Source organism: Pteropus vampyrus, unplaced genomic scaffold, assembly GCF_000151845.1.
Source record: "Pteropus vampyrus isolate Shadow unplaced genomic scaffold, Pvam_2.0 Scaffold45, whole genome shotgun sequence".
Lineage (NCBI taxonomy): Eukaryota > Metazoa > Chordata > Mammalia > Chiroptera > Pteropodidae > Pteropus > Pteropus vampyrus.
The window spans coordinates 6,574,233-6,598,708 of NW_011888826.1; positions in this window are offsets into that span (position 1 = coordinate 6,574,233).

Consider the following 24,476-nt stretch of genomic DNA (forward strand, 5'->3'; position numbering starts at 1 on the left):
ATTAACAGCTAACTTCTCCTGAGAAACAATGCAGGCAATAAGGCAGTGGGATATCATATTCTCTGAGTGTTGAAAGAAATACACTGTCAACCAAGAACCTTATATCCAGCAAAAATAACTTTCAAAAATGAAGTCAAGTCAAATGAAATAGAATGATATCATTCATGAAACTGTTTCATTTTGATTCTGAGGTTACTTTACTAACGAGCAGCACATCAGCTCCTTTTACCATAATTAAAATGTAATCTTTGCTTTTAGGGCATTATCATAGCAGCAGTCATGCAGCTGACCTGTTGAAAAGCAGCTGGATGGATGCTCACGGGATAGAAGATCAAACAACTTTGAATTTTAATAAATTTTTATAAACCAAAAAAAAAAAAAAAAATGAAGTCAAAATAAATAAAATCTGAGAGAAACTGCTATTAGCAGACTCACCCTACAAGAAATTGTAAATCAAGTTCTTCGGGCCAAAACCAAAGATAGTACCAGTAAAGATAACCAAAGACCCTAGATAGTACCAGTAAAGATAACTATATAATTATGCAAATGTTTATTTCCACTCCTGGTATATACTCAAGAGAAATTAAAACATATCTACACAAATGTTTACATACAAATGTTCATAGCAGCATTATTAATAAAAGCTAGAAAGTAGTCACAACCCAAAAATGCCAATCAATTAATAAATGAATAAATAAAATGGAATTTATTTGGAAAGTAAAAGTACTAATACATGCTACAAGTTCAGACACACCAGCACAGGGCACCCCCTCCTCTGAGTTCTGGGTCCCGGTCCATTAGCTCAGAAGTACAAAGCACCAGAGCTTCCTCTCCCTGGGTCTGAGTTTCAGCTCCTCAGAGTTCCTCCTTAGGCTTCTAAGTGTTAGTAAATCTAACCTATTCCTTCTTTTGTCTTAGTCGTAATGGTGTTGCTTCATCTTGTAATTGTTACTCTGATACCTGAAAGTTGTCTGTTTACCTTTCCAGTTACCTTCCCAGTTCACAGCTGTGTTTCCATTAACAATTCTTTATACGAAATTCTCTGTTCAGCACATGGTAGAGTTTCTGCCTCCTGACTGGACTTAATTCAATCACCTCTGTGAAGTCATCTTGCCAAAAATAGCAAACCAAAATCAGGTGGAAGTGTGCAATGCTACCTGTTAAAGCCCTGTCAAAATATTGAATCTGAGTCTGATCAAGCTTCTAGATGTGAATTTATGGGAGCAGAGGAACATGTAAATTATAGCACAAGAATGCAATCAGCAAAACCCAGGCTGTGGAAAAATTACAAAAGTGACCCAGTTTCTTAATGACAAAAACAACAAATTGCCAAGGGAAAAAAACTTTTACAAATATACTTTCACAGGACAACCCAGGATATGTGAATGTTCACCGGATAACTGATATTATTAAATAATATTATTTAAACAATATGACAGTGAAAGTACAAAGTATGAATTGAAGAATAACCCTATGGTAGACAGACAATGGCCCCCTAAAGCTATGCCCTAATCTGCAGAAACTGAGTATGTTATGTCAATAGCAAGGGGGAATTCAGGCTGCAGATGGAATTACGGTTGCTAATCAGCTGACCTTAAAGTGAGGAAATTATCCTGGATTATCTAGATGGATCCAATGTAATCACAAAGACCTTATAAGTGAAAGCGGGAGGCATAAAAGGAGAATCAGAACAAGAGAAAACGAGGTTGGATGATGCCATTTCTGGCTTTAGAGATGGAAAGGGGCCACCAGGCAAGGCCTGTGAGCTCTCTCTAAAAACTGGAAAAGTCAAGGAAATGAATCCTCCACGAAAGCCTCCAGAGGAAGGAGGACCGGGTATTAACCCAGTGAGACTTAATTTAGACTTCTGACCTCAAAAACTGTGGAATAATCACTTGAATTATTTTAAGCCACCAGATTTGTGGTAATTTGTTGCAGCAGCAATAGGAAACTACTACAAACCCAAATGGGCAAAGAAGAGATTGGGAGGGGGAAAGGGATAATAAAATAAAGATTAATCCTAGGGACCAAAATACATTATCCTGCAGCACTCTCCGTCATATAACTTTGATTGCACAACTTTCTCCCGCCTGACTAGCATATCCCTGGGGTCAAGAACTGAGGGTCATTATTGCTTGCGTCTTCAAAGCCTTACCAGAGTGCTTTGCACCCCAATAAATGTTATGGAAGGAGGGTGGGAGGGATGGAATTAAAAAGACACAACATTTAGTCATATATTTATTAACTCCACAGACTACAGTTTTAAAAACCAGAGCATACTACTTTATTGCAGTATCTAAATGCAATAAATTCATTTTTTGCAAGCATTCTATGCATACGCAAACACACACATACACTAGAAAATACGTGGCATATAAGATATTGAATCATTTTTAATACTGGCTGGCTATATCTGAGCTAAATTTTGAGTTGGCAATCCCTGATCCACCATAATGCTGAATGATGGCATGTAAGGGTAATATAGATAATATCTTTAAGAAACCTCTATACTTTAACAGGCCAGATGGGATTTTGGAGACAATGTATATGTGATCTAATACTAATAAAATGTTTTCATCTTTAAATAATGTTCCAATATGCCGAATGATATATTTTAAGATAAATATAGATAATATAATTTTTAAGAAAACATAAAGTACATTGAGATTACAGGAGTGACAGTTAAACACCAGAGAATCGAGGGAGTTAAAACAGATTTAGAAATCTGGCTGCCACACAGACATAATACACGACAAATAATTACCCAACATAATTAAGTGAAATATGCTTCAACATGTTGAACTATAATTGAAAATATAACTTGTAAGATTTGACAACTGGAAAAAAAAAATCACAACACAAACTTTCTGCCAGACTACCAAAGTAATAGTTTCATTTTTTTTTTCTTTTTTTCTTTTTTACTGTCTTGGGGTTAGGTTTGGTTTGAGATCCATAAGACAATATTTTTAATACAAAAAAAAACAGATACAGCTTGGACAAAACAAACAAGAAGACGATTTGCAGCCTTGCACTGTGTTCAGGGCAACTTAGCCTGGGGGACACTGTCACTACAGAAGCTAAGTCAGAATCCCGATCACTTCCTGTCCTAAGTACAACATCAGGGAGTCAGACCAGAGCCTGTAATCAACCTTCTTAGTTGCTTCCTTACGACATCCACTTCTGCATGTGCAGTGTGACTTTTGGGGGACGGAAAAAGAACTTCTTAAATATCTGACTAGCCAGTATACAAACACAATCCTGAAGACTAACTGGAAAAGCACCTTCATACACAGAAACGCTGAGAAACACCAAGTGGCTGAAATTGGACATTCAAAGTACAAGGCTTGGCTGGCAGAAGCCGAGAGCCGGGTCCTGGGCCACCAGGGGATGGCCTGGGCCCGCACACCTACCCGATAGCAGTGGCAGCAGCGGGTCACAGAACCACAGGAAAGCTCTGAAGAGGCCCCCTCAAGGAGGGTCAGGACACCCCCGTCTACATGGAGCTCGATGACGATTTTGAGGAGGAGCCTGCCCACCCACCATAGGTCAATCTGTGGCAATCCACCATTTAGCAGGGTCCAGCGAGGGCACCATCTCCATAGCTGAGGGCCAAGACCTAGTTTCATTGAAGAAAAAAAAAAGGCAGTGGCTGGACCCAGGTCAGGCCAGAACGGGCAGGTAAGGGCTGCGTGCCCACCTCCTACCTCCTTGGATGAAGAAGGGGCATGCCAGCTGCTGCTTCTGGGCCTCAGGGGCCCCCAGGTCCTACACACTTTACTTCTGCCTCCGTGGCTTCTGTGTGACCTGCTGCCCCTCCACCCTCACCCTACCCCTCACCCCAAATGGACCCACTGCACCTTCTACCAGCTGTGTAAATAGTTGTGTTTCGACCTTTTCTTTCTGCCTCTGGGCTAGGGTCATTTTGTTTTATAGTCTTAAAAATTATATTTTAAAAAACCGTACAGTGTTCCCAGAGCCCAGAAGCTTTAAAAGAGGCCCGGATTTGAGGAATGTGGGAGGCGAGGAGAGGAAGGAGCGAGGCTGAAGAGGCCGGCGACAGCTGCAGTGCCAGCAACAGCGCTTCAATCAGAAAACGCCGCTGCTATCTATTTATGAATTAGGGTTCCATGTACGATTCCTCTTGAAGAAAGCATTTTCTTGCTTTAAAGAGAGAGAAAGTTCAAAAAACACTGACCTAAAGAATGGATATGTTTTTGAAGAAGTGATAAGAAACGTGCGTTTAGTGATGTTAAGGACGAAAACTAACTCCGGAGCTTTGCCCACACTTGCCCATTGAGTTAATTCCACTCCCTCTGAGGCGTCCGGTGCCTCCTCCTGACACATCCCTCACTTATACCAACAACACACACACCACACAGAGAACCTTATGATTTCCACAGTAGATCTGGGATTCTGGTTTACACAACTATTGCCAGATACACATAGGATGCTGTCTCATTGTGTACACTGTTTCTTGTGATTCTAGATTTAGGTGGTCCCTTTTAGCTCCCTATGCTTATTAATAATAGAAAATGCAGGTTGACAAGCTAAGACCTTCTTGACTGTGGTTCCCTGGAGAAACTAGCTTAGCTTCTCCTGGTCACTAACAGACCAAACACTACAGTAAGTCTAACTCCCTGTCGATTCTCTCGCTTTCTCCATGGATCGTGCATCCTGAACAACTAATTTCAACCTAAAAATCATGTCGCCTAATCTGGCCTTAAGTGTGTGCTAGAATACCTGACCATCTTTTTTCATCTCTCCATGGTCATGTGCTTGTTCTTCCCTCAAATGTTCCTTTTCTGGTCTCCTTCCACAACTGTAAGCATAGTGCCAACTCTTCTCATTTCTGCACCAGGTTCCACCTCCTGTTGACGAGACATGCCCAAGTGTCAGGCGTACCCTCTGCGTTGTCTATTTTGCTTTGTGTCAACCTCATTTCTCAACTCAGCAGTCTTTACAAGTCCAAGAAAAACGATATTCCCACTGAAAACATTCATCAGCGATAGAGAGTGTTCTGAAAATTTCACAGGAGAAATAGGTCAAATCCCACACTGCAAAATAAACTACTGTAAAATTCCTCATTAAACAGTTCTATCTCCAAAGTTCGATTCTCCCCACCAGGCCACCCTGAGGGTAATTTGTCCCCACCCGTCCCCTACTCAGGGCCCAACTTCAGTGGTTCCTGTTTTACTCCTCCTGGCTTCGTTCTCCCAGCTTCGAATGGCTCCCGGCTTTCTTATGTAGAGCACGTCGTCCTTGCCTCATCTCCATTTTCTACCTTCAGACAGAACCTTCACGATGCTTAGCAAACAAAAGGCTTTCTGGAGCCCAGGATCAACCCTACCTACCGGTCCCCTGTAAACTGTGGGGATTATAAATTATTTTTTTAAGTCAGCATTTGGGATAGGATATGACATTGAACTACAATATCGTATTTTGAGGGACATGATATGAAAACTGATGCATCTAAATGTCATGTAATAATGTTATAATTAATGGGTTTGTACTATATCAAATACATAAGTGCTTGCCTATGGAAGATAAATTTATTATAAGTACCTACAGGGAATTCCTGACAAATTCCAACTATAAAAGAATTGTTAACTGCACAGTTAACAGATGAAATTTTAGAGACAATATATTACCGAATAATATCCCACTGATGTTTTTTCTTTAAATCACACTCAATGATTTCCATTATGTAAATAATAATGACAAATCAGAATTGTTTCATTGCCATAGTCAGAGCATTTGAAAGACACCCAAAGGTTACGGAATGACTGCATTGCTTTGCTTTCAGGCAAGTCGTCACTTGAATGGCCCAAACAAGGATCAGTTGCTTTTCAGGACCTCCCAAGGATGAGATTCCATAGTCTCCCTCAGTGTCCTGAAAGAGTCACTTCATTAGATCTATTGTCATTTGAATAAATAATCTGATGCCCGCTCACAGAGGAAGCCTGGCTTCCTGGAGCTCCGGCCTATTGAAAACCCACACTCAGACACAGACACAGAAGATGAACTGCCCAGGTTTTGTGTCAGTGCAATGAGTAACCAGGTAAGGCCATCACCACCAGAGATGTAGGCATCAAAGGTGTAAAAATAAAACCATAAGGATTAAATGCTAATGACAATTACTTTCTCTGAAAAGGAGAACCAACTGAGAACATGAGAAAGCAAGTGATATAATAATTTAGCAAGAACTTTAATATGTCAGATGCTAAAAATACCTGAGACATGCTCAACTTCTTTGCCCATTGCCCTCTAAAGTTAAAATAATGTGCCCAAGTCCTTTATATGGCATCAGGGACTCATTTACAAATGATCACAAATAAGCAGATTCCTTTTCTGCAAAGTTGGACTTCAGACACTACTTATAGAACATGGGCATGGCCTACACATCAGGTTGCTAGAATTATAAAGACTCTTAAGAGCTTAAATCTCACACTAGATGACAAACTGGCAGATTGAATTACAAATAACAAAAGCCAGAAGTAGGACTGACCTCATACGAGGAACATTGTGGTCAGTGTATCTGGCCAACATCAGTTCTTGAATGCAGGGTCCAAAGTACATCCTTGTCAGTGCTCCAGAAGATAGATTTGCATGTGGCTTTGATTCGTGGCCAAAGAGGTCCACAGAGATGGGTTATATGCCTGTGTTTAAAGCTTTAAGTGAAATCCAAGTTTTTTATCTGAGAGAACTGATTGTGGAGCTCAAGCCATTATTTGGGGAAAGTTCTCACGTGGGTTCTCAGTCAGACTTCAAAGAGCTATCTGAGTCCCAGGGACAAGGCACTGAGAGCAGAAAAGCCAAAGGGTAGTGTGACCCCCAAGTCTCCATGGGGCCTGGGTGCTTGAGGAGCACTCCTGTAGAATCACTCTGACAAGCGTAGAACTAGGTCTGTGGGCCAGGGTGGGGACTCAGCACACGAGGGCAGTGATAGAGGGTGACTTCAGAGACGTCAAGAGAATCAAGGGAACTGACTACCCAGGGAATCCAGGCCACAGCAGCACAAGCAAGGATGCATCCTTCAGCTTCACAGGCAGGGAGGCCTGGAGCTTAGATGCCCGAAGAAGCGGTGAATTACTGGGACGAACCTGTGAGATGTTGTTCCCACCACCAGGACGGCTAAAGGAAATTCTTGGGCTCTGAGTCCAGCTCCTCTTGAGAAGGCCTGGAGCTCGATGGACAGGTGGTCCCTGGCACAGACGGAGGAAAGAGGTCTTTACGTTTTGGCTGCTGTCAGTGTTTGTGGGGGATCCTGACGACATGAGACGTCAAGATTGATGGCCACCTTCCTTAGCACAGCATTTCTAGCCTCCTCGGTTCAAAACTCGTTTATGAAAACATAGTAATTAAAATTTTGTGTTCTATTCTATTCTCAGGGTATTTCTTCTCTCTCTTGGTGCCAGACTGCCTTCCACCTTCCCTGCCCATACCTCATGTCAAAAACCAGGGAATATTAATGCTCTCCTCTACAGTAGTCCCCCCTTACCCAAGGGGGATCTGTTCCAGGACCCCCAGTGGATGCTTGAAACCGTGGATAGTACCAAACTCTGTAGATACTGCTTTTTCCTATACGCACATATCTTTTCACATAAAGGAAGCAAGTTACGGCTTCTCTTGGGCAGATTCGCACTGCCAGCACCACTACTCTTGTGCTTTGGGGCCGTCAGTAAGTAAAATAAGGGTGACTTGAACACAAGCACTGTGATACCTTGAGTCAATCTGATAACTGAGAAAACTAAGTGACTAACGGAAGCACCTACAGCTTGGAGATGCTGGACGAAAGGATGCGTCAGTCCCAGGTGGGATGGAGCGAGACAGCGCAGGATTTCGTCACACTACTCAGAACGGCATGCAGTTTACAACTTATGAACCGCTTATGTCTGGAAATTTTCATTTAATATTTTCAGACTGCAGTTGAAAGCAAAACCGTGGATGAGGGGTTCTACAGTATAGCACACTTCCATGCCCCTCCTCAGGCATAAACGGCCTGGCAGGCTCGTTCCCATATAGCGGTGGTGATAGCCAAGTCTTACTGTGCTACCTTCAGGCTTTCATTATCTTTAGCACAGGACTCCTGAAAATAAAAAACTTTCATTCTTATGGACATGTTTAAATCATGGCATTTTAGTCTTTGTAGCAGGTTACGGAGTTTCCCTCAAAATTCATCCTGAAGGATCGCTTCCTTCATTTGTATGTAACTTTCGTCACCTTAGGCCAGCCCAATTTGAGATTTAAAATAAATCTATCTAAACAGTAATTATGTGTAAACCTGATTCCTCCATTCATCTGCGATCATAGCAACCCCCCCATTAGAAAGCTCTGGCCTCCAGCGCTTTCTGGAAAGTTTTTCCTTGAGGAGGGAGGATGCCGTGTATCCTGTCAGCTATTTCCCTGCACCTGTCATTTTCTTGTTCTTCTGCTCCCGTCTCCTCTAGTAAGTGCCACAGTCTGCTGCCTGCCAAGCTGTTCAAGCCCCGCCCACTGCCATGAATGCTTGGCATCACCTCCGGCCACTGGGACTGCACCCGGTGGACATTTTAATTGGTTTTAAATCAATAATAAAGTTCTGCGCTATTTCTTTATTTGTACCATATCTAGTTCCAAAGGATTTAAAGTCCAAAACTATGTACAATGAAACAAGATAACAAATAAGAACTGAGTTTATAGAAACATAATAATAGAAACATAAAAATAAAGCCATCTATGGAATTAGTACATAAAACTCACGCCATAAAATTATGTACACTTGCTTGAGGTGGCCTGAAAATTTCGCTCTAAGCTTTCCAGCAGCCACTAGAAAATGGAAATCACAAGCAAATTGATTTAATTCTCAGTATCTGAAATCAGAGAGAAACATCTTCTATGGATAGATCTTTATAAAGAAGTTTCTCTTTCACTTAGTACCCTGTATCTTCACCAATATTCTTATAGTAAACACAAGAATATTCATAAGGTAATTTTTAATATTCCTTCAAGGTGCATCCATGGCATCTTACATAAACTGAATTCAGTAAAGTAATTTCAATGTAGGAGAACAAAGACAATGCGGTTTAGGTTTGACCCAGAAATTAAAATGAGAGTACCTAGAAAATGGGCTGCACCGCCAAGTGAGGGGAAAGGTTAACAGGTTTTCATGCAAGCTGGACACCTGTAAGAGGCTGCACGCATAAGAGAAGGCCACTCACCATTCCTGCACGGAAGCAAGCTGAAAGTACAGGGGACACAAGCAAGATGTTCTACTCCAATTCACAGGAAAATGAGCAGTTGAGTTTGTATGAAAAATTATTTAACAAAATCTCCACCAAAAAGAAAAAAAAAATCCTTTAACTAATATAACGCCTTGTTGGGCCCCGAGGTGATTGGCCCTAACATCACTGACTAGGCTCGTCTGCTTTACAGGGCTGTTAACCGTCTGCCACCTGTAGGCTGGGGGGTAGGGAGTCCATCAAAAACTAAGAGTTTTTTGTTTCTGAAGTCCTTCTTCCTGGAAAAACTTGTAAAGGAGGCCCGGTTGTCAATTAAGGTCACTTTTCCTTCACTGATCTACTTATAATAGAATGCTTCTATTAATTTTCAGGGACTCAGAATGGGAATTTTATTGAGTCCTTTTCCATTTAGGTATGTTCAACTGAAAAAGTAAGCATTTTGCTTCTATCCAAACTTTGAAAAAAAAATGTAGACCCCTTCCAACTTCAATAAAAGGTCTGTACTTTTTTTAAAGAGCATATTAACAATTCGAATGTAAAAACTTCCCATTAAATAATATAATAGATTGCATTAGAAGGTGCTGGTCAGATACTGTGGTTTGACTCTGAGTTTAAGAAAAAAAAAAAGAACAGACCAGTTCCACAGGAGCGAGAGGCTGCTTACTGATTTACTTGTGAGAGCTTCCGCTGACAGGACTGTCTGTGCCAATCTGTGATCGGCCACTTTCTCCTCAATTTCGTTAAGTCAGTGGCTCAGTCAGAGACTTGAGGACCCCTGGGCGGGGGGCGGGGGGGCATTAAATTTTAACCTATGAACCTGCCAAACTGTCTGGGAATAATTTATGTCAGCTTTCCATTGCTTGGCCATTTCACTCTCTGTCCATCTTTACCAATGCAAAACAAGAAAAATGCCTATTTATTTTAAAGATGTTAAATACAATGTCCCGGGAAGATGTGAAATAGAAAGGACAGGAACTGACCACCTAACTGTGTTTCATATCTGCAAACTTTCATTTTGGCATCAATTCTGGAGCCAGATTTCTATCCATCCCACACAGCCCTACCATAATCTCAGTATTATTTATTATATGACCACTAAGGCCAGATATCTCAAATTATGAAACTGTTTCCATAGTAAATGATTTTAATATTATCTCTGGTTTATAGCTTAGGAGAAAAAAAATCACATAATTTAGTTTCACTGCTGAATGTCCAGGCCTTATAGATATAATCCTTCTCTTGCCAGTAAAGACATTAAGGAGAGAGAAATTCAAGCCCTTTTCCAGACTCCCAAATAGAGAAAATATTTCCTCAAAAGTCAAGAACAAAGCCACCAAAACGGTCCAAGAAACACTGGAGACAGCGACTAAATAGAAAATAGTATTATTCCTTAGAAAAGATGAATCAGAGCTGTAGAGATCAAATTAATAGTTTAATATTGCTACTATAAAATGTAGCTGTAGAGATCAAATTAATAGTTTAATATTGCTACTATAAAATGTAGTTTCACTACTATAGTAGTGAAACACTAATATTAGCTGAAAATATGAATAAAATCTGGGCATGTAATCAAAACTTGATTTTTTGTAAAGTCATTTCAGATTAAGACATTTAAGAATTACAATTTCAAACTCATATACAGTAGTTAAGAATCCATGACAGTGTAAGAGAGAGGCCAACATCAGCCATCACTGCCAGAGTTCAGATTGATGTTTAAAACCCAAGACTCTAATACTTCCTTCTCTGATACATCCCATGTTGAAGAAATAAATGTCGAGGGAGCAGAAGACCTTTCAACTAGATAAAACACTGTGTTAGAATGAGAATTAAGGGAATTTGATTCTGACATGACCCCATCAAATCCCAAACCTCATTTTGCTGATAGAGATCGGAGAAAAAAAGCAAAAAGGTTGAATCTACACTCGTGTGCCAGTAAAAATTCCATTGCAAGTTTTACAGAGAGAGCAACTGACATTTGGGAATGTATAGGGAACGTGGCTGAAATACCAAGCAAAAGTCTGCTGGATTAAACTTATGCTTCCTGCAGGTATGCAGGCAACAATAACAACAAAAGAGTGAAAGCTCACTATTAGGAAATTCCTTTTTCCCATCAGCTGCTTATCCCACCCTGAGCTATCATATTTGTTAAATGGGAATAGGCAACAACAATAACAAATACCCAGAGCAGGCAAGTTCTTGGCAGCTGAAGCCCGCCGCTTGCACAAAGACCTTGGTCTCAGTGTCTATGCAAAGGACACTCTTCAAACTGGGGTAACATTAAGTAAAAAAGGACCATGAACTTTATGAATCATTTTGTACACTAAACCACATTCTCGTTAATGGACTCTTAGGGCTTGTTTTTTAAATGCTTCGAGGCTATTCCAAAAATTTTCCACTTTGCAACACTGGTAATTCAAGAGGAATAACAAATTCACTTATATACAGATCATTCTTGTGGTTTTATTGGGTCCTAAAATCCACGTCAGTGTCGAATAAATAATTTTACAAGTGAAACCTCTTAGGACCTCTAGTAGTTAGCATGATTCCTAAGGAATTAGCCAAAGAAATAAATAGTGGCCAGGGTTTGTTGTGAAGTATTTCATTTGACATGCAGCAAACTTTACTGCACAGCTCTTATTCGTTAGACCCTCGAGATCTAATGGTGAGTCCCTACCCTCAGAAGCCTTAGGAGCTGGTCTGGAGACAAATACTAAACATTTCAGTAGCAATTACAAGACTGCATTGTCCGAGTCTTGCAATCAGCCCAATCCTGTCTCTTATGAACAAAGGTAAGAGAACAAATGCAGTTAAATAGGGATGTCCTAGAAATGACAACCAGAAATAGATCTAACATGATTTCCACAAATAAAACTGAGGACATTGAGAGCAAGATGCTGAATCTGGAGTTTCCCAGGAAAAGAATGAAAATCTATACCTTGGTCCTGTGCACAACCCCATTACCAACCAATATCACACAAGATTCAGGGGTTGTGTTAAGGGCTTAAGCCTGCACTGTCCAATGTGCACTTGAAATGTGGCTATTGAGCAAATTGAGGTTTAACTTAAATCCGATATATATACCAGATTTCAAAGACAATATGAAAGAAAAATGTAAATCATCTCATTAATAATTTATGTTGATTCTATGTTGAAATGATTATATTTTGGATATATTGGTTAAATAAAATATATCATTCAAATTTCACTTGTTCCTTTTTATTTTTTTAATGTGGCCACTACCAGTTTACTAATTACATAGATAGCTCACATTATATTTTGATTGGATAGCACCAGCTTAGACTCTTGAACCAGAGAAAACTGAGTTCAAATCCACATGTTTGTTGCATGACCTTGGGCCAGTTACTTAACCTCCCTAACCACTTGCTACCTACCAGGTTCTGTTTTCGTCAATGGGAAAACCTCAGAGTTGTTTTTAGGATGAAGTTTACCAAAGTAGCTGGCTCGAGATAAGTCTTCAATGCATTTTTAGCAAATATTTTCAAGACCATCTCAGCTATGCCTTGACCATATTTTTTTTCACTTCACTGCCAGCCATCACTTTAAAGAATCACCTGACCTAAACTGACCCAGGATCTTTACACAGGAAGTGGCATTTTCCACTCCCATTTAGATTATTGTTTCCGACTTTCCTTTTTTGATAAATTTTTACTCATTCTTCAAGACTTAGCTCAAATACATCTCCTTTAACAACTTCCCTGACTTCTCTGTACAATTAATTACTTCCAACACAGTTCATACAACATTTATTTAACAAGTTTTTATTGAGCACCTACTATGTGCCAGCTCTGTTTTAGGCTCAGCATACATAGTAGTGTGGAAATGACAGGCAATAAACAAAAATGTACATAGCGACATGCTACCTAAGAGAAGATTAGGGGAAAATAAAGTGGTTAAGGAAATAGATTAGGATAGGATCAGGGAACACTGTTTTAGATAGTGTGGCCAGGACAACCTTTCCAGAAGGTTGACAGTTGAGCAACAGCAGAGATGCCCCACCTAACACACTTGGTGTAAGGACAAATACCGAGGAAAGAGACTTTCTTGTGCCCTGACACTCTCATCCTGAAGGATGAGCAGGCAGCACTCACCTTGGACACTGGCTGGAAACACCCCTGGAAAGCAACTGAACAGTCGTCCAGAGTCCTCCTATTCTGCAGTCTTCTGGAAGAAATATCAGAGGAAGCTGTGAAAATATCTCAGCCTCAAGAAAAACTGCCTTGTGGCTTAACATGACATTTTCCTGGCTTTACCAAAAGTAAAGGACCAACTACAGCTTTTGAAATCCCTTGTCCTGGCCACATGTCTACATCAATATCTTTTCTCAGTGTTAGCAATGATGATTTTTATAATTTAGCTAGCTCTACCATTGCCTGAAAAATAGCTTTCAGTGAGAAGGCCTTGGATTCTCTTTCATTAACCAGCAAAATGGACTTGAAATCATGAGCTTTAGAGGTGGACACGGGGCATCTGGGCACCCAATAACCACCCACCCACATACTGAAGTTTGCATCAGTTTGTAAAAACCATGAGTTCAGTAGGGTTCATGCCAGTGTCTTTTATTATATGTTTTTTATCTTTCTGACGCAAAAATAATAATAATGAAGAGTATATAATATTTAATTTAAGTAACTTAAATTAAATTAAATATATATGTTTAGTATATAGTCTAGAAGAAGACAACATAAACCATAGCTATCTCAGACAGTAAAGGGTGAGTCATAATTCACTTCATCTCCAGATAGAAAGAAATCTGTAATGTTTAACTGTAGTTGTGTGGTTTGCAGAGTTAAGAAGTTTCCATTTTTACCTATTTCTTACTGTATGTAAGTCCAGCCTAGTTTGTAATCTTCCACAGTGGAATAATACTGATAGCTTCCGCTTGATTCTTTCCATTAGTTGCAGATGTTTTCTACTATTATTTATTTTATTACTGTTAATTATTCAAGTAATTAACACACTGATTTATTTTGTCTTGACGGCCTGGGGCAATGTTACTAAGGGTACAAATTTCAAGTTAAACAAATACATGGACCTTTGAAAATGAATTAACACTATAATTCCTTCTTTTCAGATTCTCCTGAAGTCAGATCATAGGAATCTTCGGGCCCACACACTCGAGGCCCGAAAGAAAAAGTCTTTATAGCCAACAATGATCTGCATCAACTGTTCACCTTTTGAGACCATTCACCTCAGTCAGCTCATTTTTCTCAGAACATGTCCAGTGACATGAACATGTACATGCTCATATTTCAGCCAATAAGAAAAGCTACAAGATGTGACCCTCAAAATCCGGAGTTCTCTACTATCAGATACAAGGTCGGGGTCGGGGAAGAGGGCAGGGTTGTTGTATTGTTCGTAAAATGCTTTTGATCTTAGCTAAAACTGAGTTGCTAAGCCAGCCAGACTTCAGCATTCAGAAAAATCTGTTCGGCACACCAAATCTAAACTTGCAATGGTCCTAATTAAGGACCAGTAAGTTAAACTGAGTATTTAGAGGCCATCGTTTTTTAAATAAAGAACATTTGTTCGGAGTGATGATGACCTGGATTTTACTCACTGTGCAGGTCTCCTTTTCACAACTCTGCCAAGCAAACTGGCCAGAGCCCTGTAGTCCACTTTAGAACCTCATGGAACACGAGCATGAGTTAGCAGGAAGTGTGAATGATAATTTGCAAATAGTGCTTCCTTAATTACCATCAAGAATTTTCAAAAAAAAAAACCCAAATCACCATTGGTCAAACCGGTGTGGCCTAGAATAAAACACCAGTCACTTTTAATGCAAAAGTTGATGTCCAGAGTATTCAAAGGGATCTTCAGAAGTCAGGTGGCCTGAACCCTCGTCTCAGTTTCGTTTACTCCGTATAGGTTTGTACAGTCAGCTGACCTTTTCATTCTTCTATTTTCTCATCTTTTTTTCTTCTATTTTCTCATCTTTAAAATAAGAGGCACATTTCAATAACCTCTTAGCCTTTCCAGCTCCGAAATTCTAATTTTACATCTCTAAATCATTTAAAGTAACACTGTTTCAACATAAATTTAGCTAGCTAAACCGATTCCAATATAACTTTGGCTGACTTGTTTAAGTAGGTTAAACAGCCCCACACCAGGAGCCCTGAATCATGTTCTCCCTATTAACTTTCTCATAAATGGCACAGGAGTCAGTTGTAACCCAGTTTTGCCAGCAATGTCATAATAGCTAAATTAGTTCAATTGAAACTGGTGAGGTGTGAGTATGTGTTAGCGTAAAACCTAACGTCAGTTGATTGTGCATGTTCTGCCCTGAGTCATTGTCTCCTTCTCTACATGATCTGCCTGGGAAATTGTAAATCGCCCGCAGCTGCTGCAAACATTCTCACCTCATGAAAGGCTAACTGCAGACCGTCTCTTCCCTGAGCACCAAACGTAAATTTACTAACACAGTCACCGCTCACTGAGTGCCTCTTCTAAGTCAGGTGCCGAGCTGTCATTTTAACAACTGGTCTCTACCTTGGCAACCCCTTGCTAGGCAGACATCGTTATCTCCACTGTATAGATAAGGAAAGTGAGTCTCAGAGAGGTCCGGTAGCTGATCAAAGTCACACAGCTTATCATTTTCGAAGCCATGATTCTAATCCTGGTCTTACTGGCTTAGAAATCCATGCCCTTTTGACTATTTCCTAAGAGAAAACAATATAGATAGAAATGCTGGATAGTAAATCATGACAACTGTTCTGGATGAAAGTTTTCTTTTTGGCACAGAGACAGGTAGATTAGGAGGAAAGGCACTAGTGCAATGAGGAATGGAATCTGAGGCCGAGAGCTGTGGCAGTGGTGGCAGTGGAAGCTGAAAAACCAGAACTGGGCCAGAATGGGAATGCTCCATGGGCCAGGACACAAATGCAGGCTTCTATAAGACAGCATGGGCCATCAAAGGGTTTCGAGAGGAAGGAGGGAGTGGTGAATATCGTCAATTTCATATTTTATGGAAACATTCTGGAAATAACTTTAAAAATAGTTTAGAAGGAAAAAAAGAGAGATTCGAAGTAGGAAGATCATCGAGGAAACTATTATAATAGCCCATGTGAGAGGAGATTCAAACCTGAACTAGGGCACTAACAGAAGGAAGGATAAGAAAGAACTTGGCACGCCATTAAATCGGAGACGTATACAAGAATGAAGTTACAGTGACCTCAAAGCCACTCTGGTTTGTCTGTACCTTGCTGCCTAGTAGAGTATGCCACTATGGCACACCGATTGCAAAGCCTACCACCTCGATGGAAAAAGTCACCACTCTGGATTGTACCAGACCCAAAACATGCAAAAACAGAACGCCTGGATTATATTGACTTATTTACCTCTGAGTCTGTCTTCTATTTTCAAGAAGAGATAGCATCCACAGCACATGATTCCCATCATCCAACGTGTGTATCTTCAGACTAGGGGTAGGAGACAAAGGAAGCTAAGCCATGGAAGAATATAGAAAATATATAATCGAAAACACTCTTGGAGTGTCCTATTGCTTACATAAGTCCATGACTTCATAAAAGAGAGACACATCTTTGTGGAAACGATGAAATGGCCTAGGTTAGTGTGAGCGCAGGTCTAACTCCAGAGCCTGACCTCAGCTTCCATCTCTTCCCCCACATCTGTGTGCCAAATGTAGCTCAAACTCAATGTATCTAAATTTCTCACCACCTCCACTCACCACCCGAGTCCAAGCAACCTCTACCTCTTACCTGGTCTCTGACAGTCATTTCCTAACTGATCTTTGCATATCCACCCGGGACCCGACTCCCAGACCATTCTCAACACAGCAACCCCAAAATCTTTTAAAACCTAAGTTGGATCAGCTCACTCTTCTGCTCAAAACTGCTCAATGGCTCCACAAATGAAGTCCTCCCAATGGCAGTAAGACCCTGCATGTCCCAGCATCCCTCCCTGGCCACTGGTCTTGTCTCTTTCTACTCCCTTCCTCTCATTCAGCTCCACCCTCGGCCTCCTCCCCACTCCTCAGCTCCGCCGGGCACACTCTAACTCAGCGCCTCTGCATTGGTTTTATTCCTTTGCCCGGAACACTTCCCTCTTCTTTGGGGTTTTATTCAAATGTCTCTTCTGCAGGGATTCACCTGAACCACCTTATTGAAAACTGCAAACGTCCCCCCTATTCTGCGTCATACACAGATGCCACCCCAACACACTGACGCTGCTTTATTTTGCTAGAAGCCATTGTTATACTTTAACACATTATTATGGGTTGAATCATGTCAGCAAAAAAGATGTTAAAGTCCTAATACCCAGTATCTATAATTGTAACTTTTTTTGGAGAAAGGGTCTTTGCAGATGACCAAGATGAGGTCATTAAGGTAGGCCTTTATTCAAGATGGCTGGTGTCCTTATTAAAAGGGGAACTTTGGACACAGACACACACACACACACACACACACAGGATGCCATGTGAAGGTGAAAGCAGAGATCAGGATGACGCTCCCACAAAGCAGCAAATACCAGAAGCTGGGTGAGAGGCCTGGAGCAAACTCCCCTTTACAGCCCTCAGAAGGAACCAGCCCTGCCCACACCTTATCGTGGACTTCTGGCCTCCAGAACCGCGAGATAATAAATTTCTGTTGTCTAAACCACCTCATTGTGGTACTTTGTCATAGCTGCCCTAGCAAACTAATACACGTACTATATAATCTGCTCTTTTTTTGTAGTAATTATCTGTCTGCACCTCCAAAGGTAAGCTCCACAGGGACAGCGATTATGTTGTGGTTGCATCTCTATCTCCAGCAGTAAATAAATGAGTTAACAATTGTGCCCCAGTCCACAGACTTCTTGCCTTCTCTCTCACCTCTTCTTAAGACAAAACCTTTCAACTTTCACCCCAAATACCATGGACTTTGGTGCCTTCTTCATTTGCTTACGTCACTTCCTCTGCCTGGGATACCTACTTGCCCCTTCTCTACCTATTAACATCTCTTGATCATTTAAGACACATCCATGTCATCCCTCTTCTGTTTTATTATTCTTGTGGTTGTGCCTCTCAGCCTGTAAACTGTGACCCCTCTGAGTTCTGGAATCACAGCCTATTAATCTTCCTATCCCCAGAATCTGGCCCAGTGTCTGGCGCTCAGGAGGTGCTCAGTAAACGTTTGCTAGATTGAATTAAATCTGTATCCTGCAGCTTTTGCTCTTGCTGCCCTTCTCTAGACTACTAGCCACAGCAGGGTGCAAGAGGATTAGAAAGGACTTTGGAGCAGAACTCAGATTAGAGCACCATAGCGCTGTGGGGTCACTGCTCTCTGCAGACTCTTTGTCTCCATAAATCTCATGAGAGTTTCTTAAATTGGAACAGTCAGCGATGTTGTACCCAAACCACTCAGCTAAACCCCAGGAGATATTTGCCAGAATTCACAGCAACACAAACAGCTCAATCAAAGGAGAAGGTGTGCGGATCCTCCTCCTTTTTATAAACTAGAGCAAGAATTCTGTTGGAATAAAAGGACAGTCCTTTGAGGCTGCACTTGGACAAGACTATCCTGGCTTTGATTCCACATAATGGTCTCATCTCTGTTTTCCTTTCTGCCACCTAGGTTTTTCCAATGGCAGGTGTTGTAAAGGCCATGTGTCTGTCTCCACCCAGCTGTGCAGAAAGGATGCCTGGGAGCCAGCTCCAGAAATAAAGGGTGTTTTGGTGCGGCCAACACTCATTTAGCCAGTCTGAATACCCACACGAATATGATCTGAAAAGGCTAACAGGGACTCAGCACTGCAGAAATTCTAACCGAATGGAACTCACATATTGAACCTGCATTCTAAGGAATTTCCATTGATTCTCAGAAGGTTCTCTGCCCCTCTCTGTTTTCTAAAAGGCATTAATTCCTCATAGTCTTACAGTCATCACTGAAACAGCAGAGTGGGCCCTACAAAATACAGGAAATGCCAGACAACATTATTTATATCTAGACTCCTCGTAGATACCAACCTGGTTAGGTTAGTTTCAAATTCTTAAGAATAAATGATTTCCTAACCACAATTATGCGCATTTGACAGTAACCTGTTTTCAAATGTCCAGTTAACTGTGTTCACGTGAGTCATTCACTCTTGGGTCCAAACCGAACACCTACTCTGTGCCAAGCACCACGCTTTTCTCAAGTGCGTCAAAAATGGTGGTTCCTCTTTTTCACATTATGGCATAAAGTTGATTAAACAATAACTTACTAAGCACCTCCATTATTCTCAGCAAAATATAATAAACTTTGTGATTATGACTGAAGAATTGCTCTCGAATTTTTATAATTCAATTCAGTCCTACCCTTGGTCCCCTTAAATTCATTATAGACTATGTTTTGATCATTTTTTGCACATTAGCCCCATGACACTTTGAGTTATTATTATTATTGGCAGTGGATAGGCCTTCATCCAGTGAGACTGGTGATTCTTAACATTTTGATGATCACATTCACCTTTCAGATCAAAGAAAGCCAGGGACCCTCTCTCCGAAAAAATTCACATGCTTCGCAAACAATTTTACATATAATTTTAGGAGGTGTAAAAAGTTAACAAACCCTCTGTCGGTTAGAACCCATTTCATTTCGATGATGGTTACTTTTCCAAAGTAAAGGCCAGATAGTAAATATTTTAGGCTTTGAGGGTCAAGAGGCAAAATGAGAGGTATTATCTAGATACTAATATAACAAGAGAGAAAACAAATTCCCACAATTTTTAATTGATAAAATCCAGAATATAATCATTGAGTATAATTTTTTAAACTTTTATGAGTATATGTAAGGAAAAATGACATCGCTGTTGGGAAGCAAGATCTCAAACGCTCGAGCGTAATTTTTTGTAACACAGGTCTGTTAGCGAGTAGAATGGAATTTGGCAGGGTAGGGGAGAGGAGGATAATATCTCACTTAATTGTGGTTCAAAGTTAGTATTCCCTACCATCCAACTGATTGAAAATGTTCATTCTGTAAAAACTCAGGCAGTGGGCTGTATTTGACAAGAAGGCCATAGTTTGCTAATCCCTGCTTTCAAGGGTACCCAGAGAAACAGACCAGATCCAGACTATTTTAGGGGGAGCCCACTGGTACTGTATATAGGTGAGACCAGGACCAGAAAAATGGCAGATGTCATAAAGGCCACCTGTCTCCACCCAGCACTGCCGAAAGGATGCACTGGAACCAGCTCCAGATATGAAGGTGTGTTGGTGTGGCCAACACTCATTCAGATGATCTGAATACTCACATGGATGTGATCTGAAAAACCATGCTCTCGACACTGGTAGCAGGAAACAAGCTTCCACACCCGGACCCAGCAGAGTCCCATGGTGCAATGCTCCCATAACAAGGCTGGCTGGCAGCTGAATTGGAGCCACATTCTTACTGCTCCAAGCTGAACCAAGAATGCACAGTATTCTAAATTCTATTAACCTACATTCCATGACCTCAATAAAACTTTCTCAATAATCAGCAACAACAACAATGTATATGAGAAGAAAGTCCGTTGCCCAGTGTTCGAAAATGGAAAAGTAAAAGGCACATCAATGGATAAGGCTTTTTAATGAATAAAATTATTTTCTTAATCTGCAGTTATCTTTCAATCAATATTCAGTTCCAGAAATTCAAAAAACACCATCTTGCAAATTTAAATCATAGTAAACTAATCAAGGGGTAGTGTTCAACAAAAAATGATTATGCAGAAATTTCAGCCTTGTCCTCACACAGTTAATCTCTTTCTACTAAAAATATTCCATAGTAACTGTCAATCACAAGAGAAATGTAATTCTGTATAATGTTTTTTAGGTCTATAATGTCTGAAAAGTTTAGGCCACTAAGATGAGCCATAAATGCATTTCATTGTCGGTTAGAACCCATTTCATTTCAATGATGGTTAAAGGAAGGGAGGGAGGGAGGGAGGGAGGGAGGTAAAGAATGCAGCTCCCTTGACTGGCTGGCTGGCTGATACAATTTCTGGCAAACTTGATGCAAGTTCTCCACCTAGTGGATGTTTCGAAAAATGTGTGATAAAATAAAGTTGCACTGCATGTGTATTATGATAGAGACAGAGAGACAGATACAGAGAGAATTGGTAGCATTCTGTATATCAGTCAATGACATCATCTCAAATGTTCATTTTTCTCCTTTTCTATTTTTCCTCTTCCTTCTGTGTCTCTTCCTGTCTTGGGCCAGGTTCTGCATGAATGCCTCAAAGACAGATATTTGCATGCAGGACATTAATTGGGGAGCACTCTCAGGCAAGACATCCATAAAGGAGAGAAGGGAACAGCACTGGGCAGAGGAAGCGTTTAGACTGTGACACAGGTGCCAGAGTCCAATGTACTCCACCTGCCCCTGCGTGGTCAGTTAGAGGGGTGGTATCATATTAGGGCTCAGCACTGGTCTTTCTTGGACAATTGCAGTGCAGCAGCCTTGGAGTGAGAGCCACACTGCTGGGCCTATGCCATCAATCCTGCCACCACGGCTACTCCATCTGCAGGCCTGTGTGGCCAGCACTGGGTGGCCAATGATGAGGCTGGTTGGCTTCAGCTGAGTGAGCCATGCCCTACTTGTTCGTTTAGTGCCTCATGCATGGTGGATGCTCTCACAGGAGAAGCAAAGCCCTTCACACGTAGTACCCCTCTGCTTGCTTCTTTCCCAGACCCTCTTGGCCCTAATAGTCCAGACTTCCTTCTTGCGGGCCTCTGACCACCAGCCGAGCCATCTGCCACTGCTCTTGAATCTGCGAGCCTCTGGCCATTCTCCTTACACGCTAACCGGATGATCAGCTGTACCATCCAACTCAATGTCCCTCGGACTTCCCCTCAGCTCCATCATTCCGAGCCGGCCGAGTGGGGCTGGAGTGCAGCAGCAGTCCCGTCTGAGCGTGCACCTGATTCCAAGCTGACCCATCCATGAACTTCTCTTGGCCTCTCTCCTCCCCCATCAGCTGGTCATAAGGGACCCCTGCCTGCAACATACAGCCATGGGTATGAGCTAGGGAGGGACCAGTACACCTATGATGGATGAAATGTCTGAAATCCCACCTTTTGTACCTCAAACTGGTTCTAGTACTTTCATGGCAATGTGAGCTAATGAAATGAGGGCGACAATGAGAATAGAAGCACAGGAGAGAAACAAGAAATGGCTGAAAGGAACAAACGACTACACAGAAGGATGCATCTGAGGAAGCGGAGGAACAAGCAGAGAATCAAAACCTTGCTCCACTCGCCTTCAACTGGTGAAGCTGTCCGACTCTCCACCAGCCTCTTCTCCTCAGGTGCCTCTGGTTCTTCTTTTCCTGGATCTCTAAGCATTGGAGTGTGATGGCCCAGAGTCCAGTCCCCGAACCACTTCTCTTTCCCTCCCACATTTGGGGATTTCGCTGAGTCCCGTGGTGTTAAGCGTCTTCTCTGTGCTCTAAGTGCCGGACTTACACCTCCAGCCCAGGCCTCCCATCTCCAGGGCTGATACACCCCACCGCCTGCTCACCGCCTGAATCCGGATGACTAGGAGCCATCCCAAGCTCGGCATCTGGAGTGCCACAACTTATCTGTGCACAGCTAAGCTTCCGACACCCCAGGCTTCCAATCACCCCAGGCTTCCAACTACCCCAGGCTTCCAACCACTTCTCACTTCTGCAGCAACCGCTGCGGTTCAAGCCGCGTCCGCACCTGTCTCACTACCACACGTGGACGGATCTCCTTGTCTCTGCCTCCGCTCCCCTCGTCTGTTCTCTCTGGCCTCTTCATTCCTCGAAGGACACAGGCGAGGCCTTCGCACTTGCCCTTCCCGCTCCCTGGAGCGCTCGGCCCGGAAGTCTGCAGCTTCCCCGCATCGCCTCTTTCAGGTCGTTATTCAAATGCCACCTTTTCAGGAAGATGTTGCCTATGACGTCCAATTTAAAATTGAAAAAAGGCAACTCTTCTTGTTCTCCCCTGTAGTGGGTAGAATGGTGCCCTTATTGGGAAGAGGATCTTTGCAGATGTGATAAAGTTATGAATCTTGAGATGAGATCATCTTGGATTACCTGTGTGGGTCCTAAATCCAATAATAATGTCCTTATAAGAGACAGAAGAGAAGACACAGGTACCCAGAAGTGGAGAGGTCCATGCGAAGATACATCACTACCCAATATAAAAGTTATTTATCTTATTTTTTGACTCTCTACCTTGCTGATCTATAAGCTATTAGAAGACAGAAAATTTTTTATCAATTTTGTTCACTGGTTTATTCCCAGGGTCTAAACAGTGCCTGGTTCCAGTACCTAGTTTGTATTCAATAAATATCTACGAATGAGGAAAACAAATAGATGAATAAACAAATGAGTGATGGGCCCCCATATATTGTGCCTGAGTGAATAGTAGAATAATGAATCTATAAGAACAGGGAGTGAAGGAAAGAAATCATAATTAGAATTGAGATGGATTAGCTACATGAGTTCAATCTAAGGCTTATTCGGTTTGATGTGACAAAACTACAAGTAGAAATGTATACTCTTTCATTAACTTAGAATCTATTCATTCAACCAGCTCCAAAAGGTTTTTGGAAGACCTGAACCATTAAGAAGATAATTAATAAGGTATAATAAGAAAAAAACATTGGGGCATTGGAGATATAGAACCTACATTTGGATGAAATGTCAGTGTTGAAAATACATAGATTAGTGATTAAATTTTAAAGAAGTTTCTTTAAAATCTTATTTCAGCTAGCCCCTCTTATACTAGATGTTTTATTATATGAAATCAAAATTAACTTATCGATTGACCGAAGAACTGATTTTACCTCCAATACGTTCCCCTTTCTATCTACAGAGGCAATGCTGCGCTCACAACAGCAGCCAAGATTCAAACTATAGAAAGGATAAGAGAAGAGCGATAGTTCTAGAAAGCTTCAGAGATCCAGAGTAGAAGCTGAAATTGCTAAGCTTCCACCAGCACTGGCCTCAGGGCACATGAACTCTGTAAAGAGCTGACCACTACCTGGGCCTTGCTGAAGGAGGCCGATTGACGAGCCGGTATGCACTTTAGAACACACGGGACCCTGTGTAGGGAAGGCGTACTGTCCCCACCCTAGCCGCCTTTACTTACCCCACTTTTTCCTGCTCCCCATTGAATGAGGCATTTCCACTGGCAATATTTTCCAAAATAATTTTTGCCACGTCCCCCCTGCTTATTGGGAGAAAGAGCTACACACAATAGTTCATAGCTATTGAAAGTGGAATAGATCCTACCTGACCTCTCTATGCTTTGAAATTTTT